Below are 20,097 nucleotides of genomic sequence, written 5' to 3'. Positions count from 1 at the left end.
TTAGGAAGAAGATGATTAATCGTGATATCTAAGTTAAACACATTTCAACACAAGAACAGATTGCAGATGTTTTTACAAAAGATCACTCTATTACTCGGTTTACATTAATGAGAAGCAACCTGTATGTGCATCTCCTCCCTAACAGTTTGAGGGGGGGGGGGGGGGGGGAAGGAAAGGATTCCAAAAATGTAGCTTGTGATCTCCAGTTTATTCTCCTTCAGTTACTTAACTATTGGTTTGTTATCTGCGTGTGCGTGTGTACATACACACGACTAAATAGAAAGGAGAGCAATCAACTCATTCTTTTTTGTATCTGTAGAATTCCATTTTACCCTGCTTTCTTTTGTTTAATCTTTCAGATATGGAGTAAGAGGACAATTTTCTGTTTGCTAGATCGAGAGGATGAAGATCTTGCGGCTGCTACTGGACTGAGAAGTGAGGCTGAAAGCTACGGAAGAAAATATCACCGTTGATAGTTTGTGCTCGCGGTGCTGCTCCAGAGGAGAAGAAGAGATTGTTGCTTGTTTGTTATGGCTACCGTGACCAGAAAAGAAGCCGTAGATGTCACTGGAGCTGTCGCTGCCCCTGGCTGGAGATGTCTGCTACTGCAGATGCTTCAAGGGTGCAGAATAAGGAAACAAGGCTGCTGAGGCTTACAACTCCTACTACTGGTCACGGTTGAGTTAATGGCTGCTCACGGCTGTAACAGAGGAGATGTGGCTGCTGGTCACGGCTGAGACTATGTTGCTCAAGGCTGCAGCAGAGGTGATGAAGTTGCTGCTGGACACTAATGAAAACTTCAGCTGCACTGTGGCTTCCATTAGACAAAGAAGATGCATAAGTAATCATGGAATGCTGATGGTTCTGCTGCTGCTGCAACTATCGGTGTGAAGCCAACCTATGGTGGCTGCCATTGAACAGAGAAGATGCAGAAGTAATCGTTGTTGTGGTGGTGCTCACCATCAATGAAGATCAGTCTTGAATCAAGGAATGAATGGGAGGAGGACCACTTGTTCTTCTTTTCAAGTCCAGTCACGATCTTCCTTAGCTTTAAAAGAGAGTTCATTTTTTCGTCACCTGAAAGGCTAGTCACGGGTTTCTTGTTGTTTAAGGGTAAGGGTCATGTGTTTTTTTTTTTTTTTGGGGAGGGGGGGGGGGGGGGGGGGGGGGGGGGGTCCTTGGATTTTTTAGGAAAGTGTGGATTGAGGTTTTTTTTTTTTTTTGGTAAATGCCCTAGCTAAAAAAAAATTTCCTTTTTCTTTCAATTACTAGGTCTGCAAATAAACTCGGTCGCCAAATAATTTAAAATCACATTGATCTTTTATTTTTTCTTTACACTTTGGTTTCCTTGTTCATATATATATATTTTTTATTTTTATTTATTTTGATATTTTTTAAAAAAACAACGTCAACGTTGACTCGATGAAAAAAATAAACAATAATTTTGAAATGAATATGTTGATAGCTCAACACATTGAAAATAAATTTTTAAATTTTAAATTATTTTGAAAAGACATTAAAAATGCCTAAAATGATGTAAATAAATCAAAAATATATTTTTTTGAGTATTTTTATTTTTTTTCCCCATTGAATTTTTTTAAAATTGTTAATAAAATAAGGTAAAAAAATAAGGTTATGACATGTGTTTGGGAAAAGTGGTGAATTTGATATTTATGTGACTTGTGAAGTTGAATGTTCATTGATTAATATGGCATTAGAAGTTGTAATTGAAGTAGAAATTCTTAATTGAATGGATGTTTGCATGTTGTAATATATATTTGGAAAGTGTAGGCAATGAAGTTTGGAAACCTTGATGTTAAAATGTCAATTGGACTTAACAAAATAGAGATAAGGGTTGAATTGCATTAACAATAAAATAAATGGATGAAATGAAACAAAATTAAAAGAAGAGCATGGGTTTCTTGGTTGTAAAGCGGCCAATCATATATGAAAATTAAGAATTTTTCCAATTAGGTGATTAATATCTAAACTGGTAGGTGTATTGTATGTTTGGTATTGAAATTAACATGTTTGATTTATGAAATATGAAAAATTATGAGTTTCGTTAAAAATTGGTTAAAGAGTTAGTTTAGAATTTTTTTAGGAAATTTAAGAAGCAACCATGATTAATTGATTAATTTGCATTGTCTTAAATGTTATATGTGTAGATGGTGATTGCGAATGAGATTGAAAAGTATGCAAGTTTGGTGAAATTACATAACAAATTTAATTGATTGTGTCGAGTTTAAATGGATAAAAAAATTCTATGAAAATATGTTGGGATTGATTTGAAAGGATGAGAATTGGTTTGCCTGGAATTTTACTTATATGGCTGAAGCAAATTTATGTTGTGAAGGGAGAATTGAAAAAATTAGTTGAATGATTTAATTTTTGTAAATTGATGATATGTGAGTTTAATTTATTGTAAATAGGTGAAATTGAGATTAATGCATGGATTAGATAACTGTGGCCATGTTTTGAAAAACATAGGAATTTGAAATCCTAAGTTTACTGTGGTTAAGCTATTTAATGACTAAGAATTTGATTAATTGGTAATGTGACCTTGAATTTTGATTAATTTATGTTGTTTCAATGTTTTGCATGTTTGATTTGGAATGTGAATGGGATATAGTTGATTATTTGTGTGTGTAACTATCAGAAATGATAAATTGAATTATGTAGGTGTAGGAAACTTACATGATGTAATATAATTTATGGTTGAATGATTTAATTTTTGTAAATTGATGATATGTGAGTTTAATTTATTGTAAATAGGTGAAATTGAGATTAATGCATGGATTAGATAACTGTGGCCATGTTTTGAAAAACATAGGAATTTGAAATCCTAAGTTTACTGTGGTTAAGCTATTTAATGACTAAGAATTTGATTAATTGGTAATGTGACCTTGAATTTTGATTAATTTATGTTTTTTCAATGTTTTGCATGTTTGATTTGGAATGTGAATGGGATATAGTTGATTATTTGTGTGTGTAACTATCAGAAATGATAAATTGAATTATGTAGGTGTAGGAAACTTACATAATGTAATATAATTAGATGTTCGGAGACAAGTTGTTGTGTGTTCATCAATATGAAAGTAAGAAATTGTGTGTTGAGCATTTGATTGAGATTGTGGAATTGTGGAAATTTTTATGTTAAAATCCTAAATTATAAGGTGAATACTAATTTTTGGGTTGTGATGTATTAAATATGAAATTAGAACTTAGAAATGTAAAAGTCCTAAGTAAGGATTTAGATTATGACATGGATATTAACTCATGGATTGTAATATTAAGTTATTTTTGTAATATGATTGGAAATTTATTTGAAAGTTGGAATGGTTAGAAATCTCTATGGTTGAATTTTTAATTGGTGGTGTGGACATTAATTAATGATTAATGTTTTAAGAAAACTTCTAGGTTTGAAATTTTAATTGGAAACAAAATATTCATAAATGGATTAACTGTGTATATGTGATGGTCAAATGAGTATTAAATATTATCATTTTGCACTTGAAGTATCAATAACTCATTAACTAAAGCATGTTTTATAATAACAAGTATGATATTATAAGATACCTTTAATTTATGGTAAATGCTCATCTTAAATGCAGGCCTATCACATAAATGAAAGGATTGATTGATGAGTCTAAGTGCTGAAATTGAAAGGACAAAAAGAGGGTCAAACTTAGAAAAGAGATGCTGGTTCAGTCCAAACTGGAATACTATTTGGTCATTGGGTCATATCTAGAGCTGTAGATCTTAGATTTAGGTCTGTTTTATATGGATGGAAAGCTACAACATAGGCCTAAAACTTTTATGGGAGTCCAAGATTTAAAAAAACCTTTTTCAAGTCCAAATTATAGCAACAACGGAGAAGTCCAAATTTGTCTTGCAACCCAGACACTGTTCAGTGTTTAACCCATATCTTGAGTTCTAAAAGTCCAAATGACCTCAATTGTTTTTTGTTGGAAAGCTGAGACAATTTCCTAGAACTTTCATGATTTAAGTCTGTTCGAATTCTGACGTTAGCAATGATGTTTTGTTCAGACAAGAAGATAAGGATTGTCACCAAGTCATGAGTTGGCCACCCACTCAAAATTTAGCCATCAAATCAATAGTTTCAAATTTTGACCTATAAAATGAGGCATTTTCCATGCATTTAAGAGCTTGATTGTTCAGATCAAGATCTTGCTTTTGCTCTTGCTCTCTCTCTCTCTCTCTATTTTTGTAATGCTTAAATTTCGCTTTCATTAATATCATGTTTATGCTTTACATTTCCTTTCCTTTACTTAGTTAACTTGTATCTTATTTATGTTTTTATCTTATTTATTTATGTTTCTCTTCTTCATTATGTTTAGCTAAGTTTATTATGTTAAGGTGAAAAGGTTACACTAATGGTGTAAGAATAAGTATAATATAAACTCAATATGAACTTCAATGCTTATATCCTAAACAATTTGCTATTAACATGTCTTATCATTTTTATCTTATTAATTTTTAATACCTTGCTTGTTAAATGGTTAATCTAGATTTGTGTTGTATAACACTTTGTACAACAAATGCTTGGCGCTGTCATAGCTCAACCATTTAGTATAACCTACACCTGTGCTATGCAAGAAACTTGATTTGTTGTTAATATAAGTTAGCATCATGAATTCCTGACAATATTTAAAAGTTTGGTGTTACTTAAATAAGATAATTAATATGATCATGTTAACAATTTATAATGAGCTATTAATGACAAATCATCCGATTGGAACCTCCTTTGTGTGTGGTTTCCAGTTTAGTAATAAAAAGAGTTTATACTATACTTGTTTGAAATACTATTAGTGGATCCTCTAACCTTGACATTTGCTTTTATCAGTGTTTAATCCTCATATTAATCTTACATCTCAAAGTCCTCTTTAACTTATTATTGTTGTTGTTGTTGTTGTTGTTGTTGTTATTAAGTATAATTTATATAGTTAACCTCCATGTGGTTCGATCCTGATCTTGTTGAGTTATTTATTACTTCGATACTCCTACACTTGGAAGAAGACATTAATTTTTTGGTCGTGTCATAACCCATATGTAAATTTTAATCGTCCGTAATGACAAAAATACATATGTAAATTTAAATCAACCATAACGACATAAATAAATATGTGAATTTAAATCGACTACAATAGTGAACCTTGATAAAAAGATGTTTTAAGCCAGTCGTATAAGAGGGGGCTATTGATTAAAAAAGTTTTAAGCTAGCCATTTAGGCTATAAAGTTTAAATGAGCTAGTTTTTTGGACGGGGACTCTAAAACCTAAATAAAGTTAGCCTTTTGGACAGGGACTATAAAAATTAAATGAAGTTAGCTTTTTGGACGGGGGCTATTGATAAAAATGGAATTAGTCTATCATATAAGTGGGGGTTATAGATTGAAAAGTATTGAGTCGGCTGTATGAGCGAGGAATATGAGCTAACCACATGAGTAGGGGCTACTTTAAGAATTAAACCAACTGCAATGGTGAGATTATTTGTTCTTAAATTAACAGCAATGACGAGATTATTTATGTAACTTAAATCGACCTTAATGGTGGGATTATTTATGGAATTTAATTTAACCCTAATGGTACATTTAATATGTGAAATTTTAACCAGCCATAACAATGAACCTGTTATACTAAATGTTAATCTGACAATAACAACAAAGGGTTATAATGTATTGAAGTATGAGTTTCAGGTATTTTAAAAAGAATTGAAAATTATGGATAATATAGATGTTTCATGTTGGCAATAAGGAATATTTAAGATTGAAAAATATATGAATGTGCCATAAATAGGCAAAAAAAATATTTAAGATTGAAAAAATATTTGAAGGAGCCATAAATGAGTATAAAGCATTTTGAGAATAAAAATTATACAAATGTGCCATAAATGGACATAACAAATATTTAAGATTGAAAAATATATGAATGTGTTATAAATGGGCATAAGAAATACTTAAGATGAAAAAAGTATATGAATGAGCCATAGATGGGCATAAAAAGTACTTGTGATTGAAAAATACATGAATGATTTATAAATGGGCATAAAGCATTTTGGGAATGAAAATATATGAATGAGCCATGAAACATATTGAGATTGAAAAATATATAAATGAGCTATAATTGGTATAATAGATGTTGAGATTGAAAATTGATATTGATGAACTCTTAATTAAATTAAAGTATGATATATGAGTATTGTAAGAAGTAATGAACCTTGAATTGGTTAGACTATGAATGAGGAGTATTTGTGATGATTTTATAAAGGTAGTTAGATTAAAACACAAACAAGGATAATTGTGATGAGTTCGACAATTCAAAATATGAGTGATGAATATAACATGGGTAATTCAATGAGTATAAAAAAAAATAAGAGTTAGTTAGTTAGAGAATATATTAAATGAAAAGATTGACATAGAATTAATGTGCTTTTAAATATATTAAAGATGTGGTGTTTGCTCATATGATTTGATAGATATTAATAACCATGATGGCACAAATGTTTATTTTATTTTTCATGATCATATGTGTCAGAGGTACTTTCCCTCAAAAATCTCAGTCCTCAATAAAGTGTTATTGAGATATTTAACCTTACACCTTGGATAAGTCCTTTTAATGTCTGTTGAAAGTTTTATCTATCTCTATTTCTTAGTAAACATGCGTAGAGTAATTATTTAAAATAATAAAAGATAATTACTACTGAATTATGTTGTGTGGCATGACATATTTGATGAATGGAAAGACCGATTAGAGGAAGCTTTAGCTAGAGATAGAGGAATAAGTACACTCCTACTTTTGTAGCACCTTAAACTTTTATTATAGGCTTCACCTTTTAAATCACACCTAACTGTAATGATAATAAAAGAATTACCCAAAACATAAAGGAAAAGGTAAACTAGAACATCTTGACTGAAATTTAAGCAAGTAATCTAGAATTATCCTAGATTTTAAGAAAGATGAAATTTGTTCCAGTTAAAGCCAATAGTCTGAAGGCAATGCAATCGAGTTTATGGCGACCCAGTGCAGACTGGTTCTCTTCTTAAAATGGTATGAGGTATGTTAGTCATTTCAACTGGAACAGAACAAAATTGACAACTTTAATCAAGTTAACAATACCAAGTCTTGAGATAAAATCCTGCAACTACAAAGCATGATTTGTTGCCTTAAAACATGTTATAAACTTAACTTCCATAATAGATGAAGCAATAATTAATTTAACACTCTTCTATGAAATTGTCCCACCAACTAATATAAATATATAACCTGATGAAGATTTCTTATTATCTATATAACCAACAAGGTCTATATTTAAGTATCTAATCACTTCAAGCTGATTTGATTTTCTATATATGAGCATATAATCTTTTATCCCTTGTAGATATTTCATAGCTCTCTTTATTGCTTCTAGTGTCCAATTCCTAGCTTACTTTAGCATTTACGTTCCCACTACAAAACTGATATCCAATCTTGTATAAATTTGTGCATACATCAAACTCCCAATAGCAAATGTATATAGAAATTTCTTCATGTGTTATTGTGTCAAGTTATTTTTTGGGTATTGGTTTTCTTTCAATTTATCACCTTTCTTAATAGGAGCATCATTAATTGAACAAAACTACATGTTATATCTTTTAAAGACTCGGTCGATATAACATTTCTAAGATAATCGAAGCAATACTTAATATACAATTGCTTGGAAAAAAAAAGTGATGATATCATTAAACCTAATATATCATTGCTTGGAAACTTGTTTAAGTGCTTAAATGGATTTTTGTTTAATTTGCAAGGCATATGTTCATTTACTTTATTTATAATACCTCTAGGTTATTCCATACATATATCTTCATCTAAAGTCCTTTTCAAAAAAAAAAAAAAAAACAGTTTTAACATCCATTTGAGTTATTATGAAGAAATATGGGATAATTACAAAAAAAAACCTATATTTTGGTCCATTTTTCATTTTCATTCTAAGGTTTGAGAAATTACAATTTGCCTCTTAAACTTTATACATGCGCTAACACTTAACATCCTAAAAAAAATCAACAAAAAATTTGATTATTTATAGGTTTGTCATTATATTTATTTTAATGACTAAAGAGCTCTTATAGCATTAAAATAACAAAATTTCCATCTATAATTCTATAAAAACAAATCCCTTGTAGGCATTTCATTAAACAAGTTTTAGGTATAATTGGTGTTTTTTTTGCTAATTTTGGAAAGAAAGGAATAAAAAGACTCACAATTCCTTCCCGTTGCATCTCTAAAACATCCTTCAATGCTTTACTAGCATGTACATTCACTGCAAATCCATTTATCAAAGGTAGCCATCTCCTTTTTAGAGGTCTTGTTAAAAAACTTTCTTGCTTTTGATATTTCTCCATGTTTTGCATACATATCGATAAGTGAATTACATACATTAACTGCTATATCAGATGTACCAATTCACCAAATTCTAGAGCATCCAAAGTAGCCATAGTTGAAAGAATGCTTTAACTATTACTTCATCTAATTCAAACACCATGCTTGACTGCAACTCACAAAATAATTTTAATGCTTCATAGGTTTACTTAAAAGATCAAGTTTCTCTTCAGCGTAACATCAAAGAAAACCCTATCAGATAAAAAATCAACATTATTACTTATGTGAACCTTGTAAATATGAAAATTTAGAAACTCGTAAAGAAGTAGATAAAAAACCCAAGAAAACCGAAAATGAGGTTTGGATAGAAACCTTAAACCAAAGATAACCTTACATCTAAAAACCAAAGGTATTAGAAAACGAACTTGGACCCATTATTTATAGTGGAATAAGAACTTAAAGTATGCAGAGACACCACAAGGTCAATTATACCTTGATAATTCAAATATGTTCTTTGTTCCAGCAAAGAGAAAAGTGTTGTATAACTTAAAACACAAGTTTATTCAAAATATCATGACTAGTGGATATTACAAAAAAAAATATATAGTCCTCCTAAATAACCCTAATGGACCTTTATTGAGTTGCAAAGCAATGGTCCCAAGTTAATAATCAACTAGCACTAGTCTAATGCTTAAAACAATCCAAATATAATGATTTTGGACCAAAATAAGTCCAAATTATTAGAAGCCCTAAACTGAATGTAAATATCCGAATAATGAAATAAAACCTTAAAATAATTCAAATTAATATAAATAAATAATTTAAAAGTAATATGTCATTAAATACTTCAACCTTCCTTTCTTTGTGTAGTTAGGACAAATAATGAATCATTATAAGAAAAAGATTTTGGAATATTAATAAATTCTTGTCACACTTGAAAACTATGTTACTACCCATTAAATATGCTTTAAGAACTAGAAAAATCCTCAAAATAAGTTGTTGAATATCCTTGCATTACAAGGAAAAGAATCATCTATAAATAGTAAGTCTACAAGTTAAAAGGCTGTATAACAAAATTCATATTGCATCTTCTGACTTATATGGAAAGACTTTTCTGAAATTTGATTGACCTAAAATATTAATCTAATGTAGAAAAATATGTCTAAAAAACCATGGTAAAATTTCATCTCAATTAAACAGTTAGATTGAAAGTTATATTTGATAATGTAAAATTGAATAATAAATATAATTACACTAGAATTTGAATTTTCTTATTTCATTTTTTTTAAGTATATCATTCCTTCCCTCTTCAAGATGATTTGTCTGAATATGTAGCATGCAAAAAACCTTTTAAAGGCAACAAACCACTATAACCCGAAACAAAGGATTGCCATCAAAACTCTATATATTCTTGTTAGCAAAGAATTTTTTTTTAAATACACCTCTCATTCACATATAAACTCTCCTTTTAACCATATTTTCATTTTTTAGCTTCAATTACTCCTTATAAACCTAATAAGGTTTTAAAGAAACAAGAATTGTAAATTTCATATTTTCATAAAAGAAAATCTATTTTTGAACCCGTCATGCATAACTTTCCGATCATATTATCAAAGCTTACATAACAACAAATAACTAGCATGCATAAATGCATAGGCATAACATGTCCTAACACTTTATCACAAGCTTCCTAACAAAGAACGCATCTAAAACTTGTTTAAGCTCTTTCACTTCTCTACAATCATTTAACTACTGGAATTTATATGGAATAAAGTGTTTGTAGTATACAAGTTTAATTTATCTACTAAATCAATACTAGTCATATTAATGCAACCACCACTATCAATAATCATATGTCATACCTTATTCTAAACATAGCTACTTCTATATAAGATGTTTTTTTGTTTCTATTTCAAATCTCATAAGGTTAGCGTGCCCCTCCAATGAAAAAGCGAAGAAGAATTTACAAGAATATGATGGTGCATTAGCCCTAAAATCTGAGAAAACCTTGTTTATAAAAGAACTTCAATTTAAAGTGGATTGATATAGCAAATTTGTATCACAACAAACCAAAAAAGAAACATCTTGAAGGCGTTGTTGGCATTAGGAAGCAGTAATTGAATTCTTGGATTTACGAAAAGCAATGATCTTTGACGTATCTCTTAATTGAAGCTGTAATCAGAAGCCTTTCACATGTTAAACCCATTATCGATCCTGCCAAAATACACTTTGTTTTCATTTTTTTTCTGATAAAATCAAAACATATATTTTTTGAGAAAAAAGGATATATAAATTAGAGAGCCAGCGATCAGATAATTGTAGTCTGAGTTTTTTTATTCGACACTTTATAATTCCGTCAAGGATATCATCACCTCAATGGCCCTCCATCAAATATTTGTTAAACAAAAAAATAAACCAAAAAACAATAAAGAAAATCTTTGTTTGTGAAAAATAGAGAATGAAGAGGGAAGGAAAGAAGACAGAAGAGCAGAGGGCTCAGAAGGATCCATTGGTGTTTTTATAATCACGAGAAGATCATAAAATAGGTAGTTATCAACATCACTGCCCTCGTACTCTTCCTGATCCCATATCAGATACAAAACAGAAGCAAAAACAAATTGTAAGAGAAGGAAGTTTAAGAGCAAGGAAGGGGGGTTTCGGCTATATATTGAATATGATGTTCTTATCTGCTTAATTGCTGCTCATATATTGAATCTCGGAGGCGACTCTGGAGCTTCAGATTAGGGTTAGGGTTTAAATGAGGTTAATGGGCTTTCAGGACCAGGGAGCCGCCATTTCTATTTGGACCAGGGAGCCCAGTTTCAGTTTGGTTGCTGCCTTAATATTCTTTTCTTCTTCTTCTAACCAAGTTGATAAGAGAATATTGAAAATTTTAAATGTAAGAAAATTCAACTAAACTTCATTTAAAAATTGAATAATGTGAACATTTTGCAGACGTAGAAAGCAAAAGAAAAGCACAAAGCCTTGACCAATGCAAAAACAATCACCTTCCTTTTTTACGTGGCTTTATGTTAGACATAAATTTCATTTTTTCGACTCTATCAAGAACTTCATTTCTTTTTGTTTTTAACATAAATTGTTAAAAAATCATTCAAAAATAAATTTACTTTTCATCTTGTTTTGAAGTTTTTTCTAAAAAATTTTCATTATGTTCTGTAATCTATTAATAAGAAGATAGATGGTGGTGTTTTTAGTTGACTCTGATCCTTCATATAATTTTTGAATTCTAGATAACTCTCTTGAAACTCAGGATTATGTGGAACATCGAGTTCAAAATGTTAGGTTCACATTTATTGGCAAGGGAAATCTCCTCAATACAACTTCTTCCCTTGTTTGTGAATTTTGGTCAATATTGAATTGTTTAAATCCATCTCTGGGATCAAGTACATACCTAGAAATAAGTATTTCATTGTATCCTTATTGATGGTTAATATTTTTTTTTTCAAATAACATGTTGCTGTTTGGGCCACATGACCTAAATGACTACACCCGAAAAAAATATACCCCACATCTTTTTTTTTATTTTTCATGTCTTGATATACTTTTTCGAGTTTTAAGAAGTAAGAATGCGGCGCCGCAAACCGATCATACACAAAATACTTTTTATAATTAACTATCATTTTTTATATATATATAAATTCTTTGCTAAGTACAACTATCATATATATATATTCTTTGCTAAGTACAACTTCTATACAGGTGGAGTGCCATATAATTTTTTTTTTTTTTGCTAATAACCATAGAGCAAATGCGAATCACTTTCTATGTAATCGAACACTTTCATACTGAAATTTATTAATATTTTCACCAATCGATTTATATGCAATTCTCGAGGTGAACCAATGTAACCCAGATCTATAAATACATTAGGTCACTAAGTAAACAACAAGGGTCAACACAGGTTACCATTTCCTTATACTCAACATTTCACTCTCGTCCTTATATTTCATTTTTCATTTCTCTCATAAAAATTACTAACTTAAGCATCAGAGTTACTTGTTCCACAGGGGACTAGTTTTCCATGCAAACTTTCAACCACCGGTCAAGCCTAAGAAAACCCAAATACAAGCCCATAATCAAGCCCACACATATCGGTCCACTTTTATAATCGTGAAAAACTTAATATTCTATGTGAAGTTTTTTCCTGATTTCATCAATGGCAACAACTTGAATAAAAAGTAGTTCATTTCCATTTCACATATTTTCACCAAAAACATTTTCCATGCCTGACAAAATTTCAGGCCAAAGGAGAATAATTAATCTCCTCAGTATAGGAACTCCAACTCCTTCAAGTCTCCAAAAGCTCTCCTATTAGGTGTAAATGCTTAATGATGTTGTTGCGGCGATGCAACTATATCTTTGCACTCTTTCTCCTACATAACAACAAGCTCCACTAAACACTCCAAATGATCTAGCCGCCATGACAAGGCCTAATAACATGCAAGCGAGTAACGCTTGCACTTCTATACTTATACGGAGTTACATATATCATTCTTACACAAAACACTCCAAATGATCTAGCCGTCATCAATCTCAATCCGAGTCTCACTCACATACTAGAAAAAGACTTGGGCGTGAGACAAGCTTCATGACTCCACAAGCTCACAAGCAAGAACATAGCCTTCACCAAGTGGGAGAATCCCTATTTTGTCATAAAATATTGCACGCTTAGCTCTCCAAAGACTATGCCATCATAAAACCCAGCTTAGAAAACTATAAAGGACTTACAGACTTCTAAGAGCATATACAAAATATGAGAAGCATCCTAGAGCTTGTTATATAAGACAATGATGTTATGAGCAAAGTTCTTCCAACAATGCTTTGCAGATCTGCACAAGTATGGTACCATAGTCTAGAGTCTAGCTTTATTCTTCACTTTCAAGATCTCAACTCCAAACTCATCTCCTTATCCAGTACAAGAATTCTAGCTAAAAAGAGCATCACAAAGTTCTTCGCTATCACACAGTGAGAAGATGAAAACACTAAGACCTATCTTTAAAAGTTTAATAAGAAAATGCTTAACATGGAATGACTCCATGAGCCAGATGTCATATAAACCTTGATTAATGGAGCATACAACTATTTTTCTATGGGAAAAGTTATATACTATACCTGACCAAAACCTCCTCAACATCAAATATGCAAAGAAAAATTACATTAGGATGGAAAAAACCAGTTTGACTAGACAAGGACACCTTTATTTCTATACACGACTAAAGTCTCCATTTTATCATCATTTTTCTATAAAAGCAGAAGAAAAAAAGCACTAAGAGGCTCATCCATGATCACCAAATATTTCACAAGCTCATGACTATTCTTTTGACTATCACACAGACTGAGGTGCTAGCTGCTATTAGAGGGAAAGAATTGTGCAATATCTACCTTCTATAAAAAATGGCATGAATTCTATCTTGTTTATTGTGATCATAGGCATGATGACACTAAGAAATGCCACGCCTTAAAAATAAGATAGAAAGGTTAATTGTAAAGGGTTACCTTCGACAGTTCATGAGAAAATAGATAAAAGCGGAGTAAGAAATGAAAGAAGTTTGCACACTTGATGAGCTTGGATAATCCCTAAATTATCCGATATATCATATCTCTATTTTTATTTTATTTTTAAATAAAAGCAGTATTTTTCTCCATATCTCTAATGTTTCCAAATATATCTTCACGAAAAATCTCTATGACTCCAAACCTATCTCCATTAAAAGTCTCTAAGTCTCAAGATGTATTTATCCAACTCAAATGTTATTGGTTTTTCCTTCTTTAAGAATGATTTCTATAGGTTCCCCTAGATTGCTTCTTAGTCTTATCATACCTTAAAGATATCTTTAACTCTTTTTATTTCATTATTTATGGTTATGTATACTCAACCTTCATATGGATCAATCTTGATCTTGTCGGGTTATTTATTTCTTTGACACTCTTGTACTTGAAAGAAGACATCAATTATTTGATTGTGTCAAGTTTTTTAAGCAAGTTAGTATACAAACTATAAATTTTATTCTTGTTTTTATTTTCACTTTTATTTTTTTATTTTTTTCTCCTTTTCTTCTATACTTGCATGAAAGTTTGATTATGCATATTAGATGACAAACTTTCTAGAAAATCTTCATATTCTTTAGAAAACATGGTTGAAGAAGATAACTAGTCATTTCATAATTGTCGCACGTGGGTGAGAGGCAATGATAATAACCATATTATAACACTTAGAGACGGTATAAATCCAACAAGAACACTTGCAATATCATGTATAGTTTTCCCTCCATATGCATCTCACTTCAATTTTAAGTCAGATATCATTCAATTTTTACCAAATTTCCATGGCTTAGACTAAAAAAATCCATACCTTCATTGAAGAGAAATTGAAGAGATTTTTAACACTTATAATGACTTAAATTGTATCATAAACACTATTAGACTAAAGCTTTTTCCTTTTTCCTTAAAAGATAAAGCTAAAACATGACTACAAAATCTTAGGTCAGGATATATTCGTGATTGAGATGAAATGCAACAACAATTTTTAAAGAAGTTTTTATCTTCTTATTAAACAAACTCTTTCAAAATACAAATCATCACATTCACTCAAAAACCAAATGTTTTTTTACTGGAGTTAGTGTAGGTATAAAGAGTTGCTTAATAGTTGGCCACGCCATGGTTTTGAAACATGGAGATTAGTTTCACACTTTTATGAGAGTTTAACACCTAAAGTAGACAAATGGTGGAATCGATGTACAATGAAATTTTTAAAGATAAAAACCTTGACAAAGCAATTAAGTACCTAGACTTGTTAGTTGAAAACACTTAAAATTATGACATTATAGGCACTTGTAAGGCATCGAGTAAAACTCATCCCCATACATCAAGAGACGGCAAGTACAACCTTAGAGAAGATCATGACCTCTAAACTGAATTCATATAATTAAGTAGAAAAGTCGAGGCACTTGAATTGAAAAAAGAGTGGTTAAGTAAAATCTATTCAAGAAATTATGTCAAATTTGTGAAACTAATGAACATACAACTAATGATTATCCAACTTTGCCATTTTTTAAGGATGTCTCCATGAACAAGTTAATGCTTTAAACACTTTTCAAATATCAAATCCTAATCCATACTCGCAGATATTCAATCCTAGTTAGAGAAATCATCCAAATTTTAGTTGGAAGATGCACAAACTTCACAGCCATCCTTTCAAGCACACAATAATTTTCAAGATTCTCAAGGATATATACCTCCTTATGTTCTTCCTCCTATAAGTAATCTTGAGGAAACATTACATTCATTCATTGAAACGTAAGAGTTAATCATTGTAGAATCATATTAAATATTTGACGATATATTTTGTGCCTTGTTAAAAAACCGATCCTTGTTTACCAACCACACATTATCTAACCAAATCCAATTCTCTCTATATATGTTTCTCAAAAAATCCGATTTGTGCAGATTATTCCCCCAACTAACGAAGAGATCTTGGCGGAATTGCCACATATGAAATTAAACATAATTTTGAAAAGAAATAGCCCACTTCTTTCTCAAGAAGAGATGGGAAACATGCTCAATATCACTCAAAATGCTAAAACTATGATAAGTTTGAAAGAAACTCTTGCAAGATTCGCATCTACTCTTAGTTTTGAAGAGAAAGGTAAGTTTCTTTCTCAACCATTGCAAAATCCCAAAGTATAATACAACTTAAGTGTGGGTAGCTCAAGAAGCCAGCATATGGATCAAGTCAAATCAATCATAACTCTTCGTAGTGGTAAGGCTTTTGAAAAACCAATTCTTAAACCTTATGAGAAAGATGATGAATCAATCTCTGAGGGTAAAGAAGAAGTCAAACTTGAACATTGCAAAGAAAAAAATGATTCCTTACTAGTACTTCCATCTCTTCATAATATGACTAATAAAAGGAAAGTGAATCATAATTCTAAAATTTTTTAAATTTTCAAACAGGTAATGATCAATATACTTTAATTGGATGCTATTAAACAAGTACCCTCTTCGCAGTACTAAGACTGGCTAGCGCATGTGCATTGATTATAAGAAATTTAACTTAATGAATAGAAAGTTCATTGTTCCTTACCTTTCATGGATCAAATCCTAGAAAGAGTTGCAGGTCATGAATTTTATTGTATCCTAGATGACTATTCAAGTTACAACCAAATTGAAATTGCACTTAAAGATCAAGAGAAAACTACTTTCACATGTCCATTTGGTATTTTTGCATATTGAATGATGTATTTTGGAAAATGTAATGCATTAGCCACATTTCAAAGGTGTATGTTTAACATACTTAGTAATTTGGTTGAATATTTTCTTAAAATATTTATAGATAATTTTTCTATTTTTGGTGATTCATTTGATATTTGTTTAACTAATTTGCAAAAGGTATTAAAGAGGTGTGAAGAGAAGAATCTTGTGCTAAATTAGAAAAAATATCATTTCATGGTAACAAACGGTATTGTACTTTGTCATATTGTTTCATTAATAGAAATTGAGGTTAACAAGTTTAAAATCGAGTTAATTGTCAACTTACCAACTCCAAAATATATCAAAGATGTTAGATCATTCTTAGGACATGCTAGTTTTTATAAGAGGTCTATCAAAGATTTTAGTATAATATTTAAGCCATTGTGTAACTGACACGATCAAAAGATTGATGTCTTATCCCAAGTGCAAAAGTGTCAAAGTAATAAATAACCCATCAAGACTAGGGTTGAACCACAGGGATGTTAACTGTATAAACTACAAATAAAGAAATAGATAATAACATAAAAGAAGTTGAAGAGAAATTTTGAAATGTGATATTGATGTAAGGATTAAATAAGGATAAAACAAATGTCAAGGTTAGAGGATCCACTAATGGCATTTCAAATAAGTATAGTATAAACTCTTTTTATTATTCAACTGGAAACCACACACAAAGAAGGTTCCAATTGGATTATAAATTATTAATATGATTACATTAGTTATCTTATTCGAATAATACTAATACTTGTAAATGTTGTCAGGTATTCATGATGTTAATTTATGTTAACAACAAATCAAGTTTGTTTCATAGCACATGTGTCGGTTATACCATAAAATTGGATTATGAAAGTGCCGAGTATTTGTTGTACCAAGGGTTATACAACATAAATCTAGATTAACCGTTTAACAAGCAAAGTATTAAGAGTGAATAAGATAACAAATACAAAACATGTTAATATCAAACATTAAAGTCCATGTTGAGTTTATATTATACTTATTCTTACACCATTAGTGTACCCTTTTCACATTGACATGATAAACTTAGCTGAACATTATGAATAAGAGAAACATAGATAAACAAGATAAGAACATAATTATATAAGTATAGTAAAGGAAATGAAAAGCATAAACAAGAGATTAAGGAATGCAAAACTTAAGCATTACAAAAATATAAAGAAAGAGAGCAAGAACATGATCTTGATCTAAAAACTAAGATGCCTAAATACATGGAAAATACCTCCTTTTATAGGTTAAAATTCAGAACTATTGATTTGATGACTAATTGTTGAGTGGGTGACCACATTTTGACTTGGTGACAATCTTTATCTTCTTGTTTGAACAAAAAGTCATTGCTAACATCAGAATTTGAACAGATAGTTTTCATGAAAGTTATGGGAAATTATCTCTGCTTTCCAACAAAACAAGAATTGATGCATTTGGACTTCTAAAACTCGAGATATGGGCTGAACACTAAACAGTGTCTAGGCTGCAGGATATATTCTGACTTCCCCGTTGTTGCTATCATTTAAACTAAAAAATAGCACTTTTAAATCTTGGACTCTTTATGAAAGTTTTAGTCCTATGTCTTAGCTTTCCATACATATAAACCAGACCTAAATCCAAGTTCTACAGCTCCAGTTATGATCCAATAACCAAATGATGTTTTAGTTTGGACTGAACTAGCATCTATTTTCTAAACTTAACCCTCTCTTTATCTTCTCAATTCAGTAGTTAAACTCATCAATCAATCTTTTGATTTATATGATCAGCTTGAATTTAAAATGAACATTTACCATAAATTAAAGGTATCTTATATTATCAGACTTCTTATTATAAAACATACTCTAGTTAAGGAGTTATTGATACTTCAAGTGCAAAATAATGATATAAAATTTTGATAAAAATAAACTTTTAAGTACTAATCAATAACCTCCTAACAAAGGATAATGTTTTTGAAATGACTGAATATTATAAAGAAGCCTTTGTTAAACTTAAAAACTTGTTTACTTCTTCTCGAATCATTCAACCTCCTAATTGATTATTGCCTTTTAAAATAATATGTGATGCTAATAATTGTGTCGTTGGTGTTGTTTTAGTACAAAAAAAGATAAGAAACCTTATGTGATTTACTATGCAAGTAAAAATGGTCAAATGAATTATTTCACCACTAAAAAAGAATTACTTGCAATATTATTTGCATGTGAAAAACTTAGATCTTATCTTGTTGGCTCACCTATTGTTGTTTTTAGTGATCATACAATATTAAAATTTCTTCTTTCTAAGAAGAATTTTAAAGATAGATTGGTATGATGAATTTTGTTACTCTAAGAATTTGATATCACAATCAAAGATAAAAAAAAAAAGACACAAAAATGTTATAGCTAATCATTTGTCAAGGTGGACAATAGAGTCAACATTTGATATCACACTGATCAATAATTACTTTCCTAACAAATCTTTATTTTTCGTTGCTACAATGCATTGGTTTGTTAATATTGTGAATTTTCTTGCAACAAGATATTTGTCAGCTAATTGGAATACCCAAGATAAAATAAAATTTATGAGCAAAGTGGAGATTTTTTATTGGGATGACCCTTACATGTTCAAGTATTGTCTTGATAAAATATTTCAAAGATATATACCCGACAATGAGGTAAGTAGTTTCATTAAATTTTTTCATTTAGAGTGAGGGGTCATTTCTCATAAAAAAGACAATTGCAAAAATATTAAAATGTGAATTTTATTGGTTTACCATATTTAATGGCACACATGCATTCTATAAAACCTGTGAAAATTATCAAAAGTTAGGATCTATTTAAAAACATCACATGATACCTTTACATCATATTCTTATCATTGAAATCTTTGACCGTTGAGGTATAGATTTCATGGAACAATTTCCTCTATCATTTGGTTTTTTATACATATTAATCGTAATAAATTATTTTTAAAATGGTTAAAGGCAATTCCAAGTCGAAATAATATCGCAAAACAATGATCAAAATTTTGAAAGATAATATTTTGAGTCAATTTGGAATCCTTGAACCATGATAAGTGACAATGGAACATATTTATTCAACAAGCCATTTGAATCCTTAATGAAGAAATATGAAATCACATATAAAATTGTCACCCTTATCATCCTCAGATAAGTGGACAAGTAGAACTTGCTGATATGGAGATCAAACAAATCTTGAAAAAAATATGAAACTTTATTAGAAAGAATGGTCTTTAAAACTTAATGATAGATTTTAGGCTTCTCAAACTTCTTTTAAAACATCATTAGGTATGTCACCTTATAAGCAAGTTTATGGAAAACCTTGTCACTTGCCTATGAAACTTCCACATAAAGCGTATTAGGTTATTAAATCTTTTAATTCAAACCTTGATAATACCAACCAACTACTTAAGTTACAAATAAATAAACTTGAAGAATTAAGAAATG

The 20,097-nt window shown here is 30.2% G+C and overlaps 2 non-coding genes across 2 annotated transcripts; both read right to left on the bottom strand.

Annotated features, from left to right (window-relative positions):
* Positions 1 to 10,683: 10,683 nt before the first annotated feature.
* LOC133693041 (small nucleolar RNA Z155) lies at positions 10,684 to 10,760 on the bottom strand. Its single transcript, XR_009842054.1, has one exon. It is a non-coding gene; the product is annotated as a small nucleolar RNA Z155 (small nucleolar RNA).
* Positions 10,761 to 10,870: 110 nt separating this feature from the next.
* Positions 10,871 to 10,953, bottom strand: LOC133693036 (small nucleolar RNA R41). Its single transcript, XR_009842049.1, has one exon. It is a non-coding gene; the product is annotated as a small nucleolar RNA R41 (small nucleolar RNA).
* Positions 10,954 to 20,097: the final 9,144 nt, after the last annotated feature.

This window comes from Populus nigra, chromosome 4, assembly GCF_951802175.1.
Source record: "Populus nigra chromosome 4, ddPopNigr1.1, whole genome shotgun sequence".
In the NCBI taxonomy this organism is placed as follows: domain Eukaryota; kingdom Viridiplantae; phylum Streptophyta; class Magnoliopsida; order Malpighiales; family Salicaceae; genus Populus; species Populus nigra.
The sequence above is the reverse complement of the archived record's forward strand: the minus strand, read 5'-3'. Positions and strand labels throughout refer to the sequence as shown.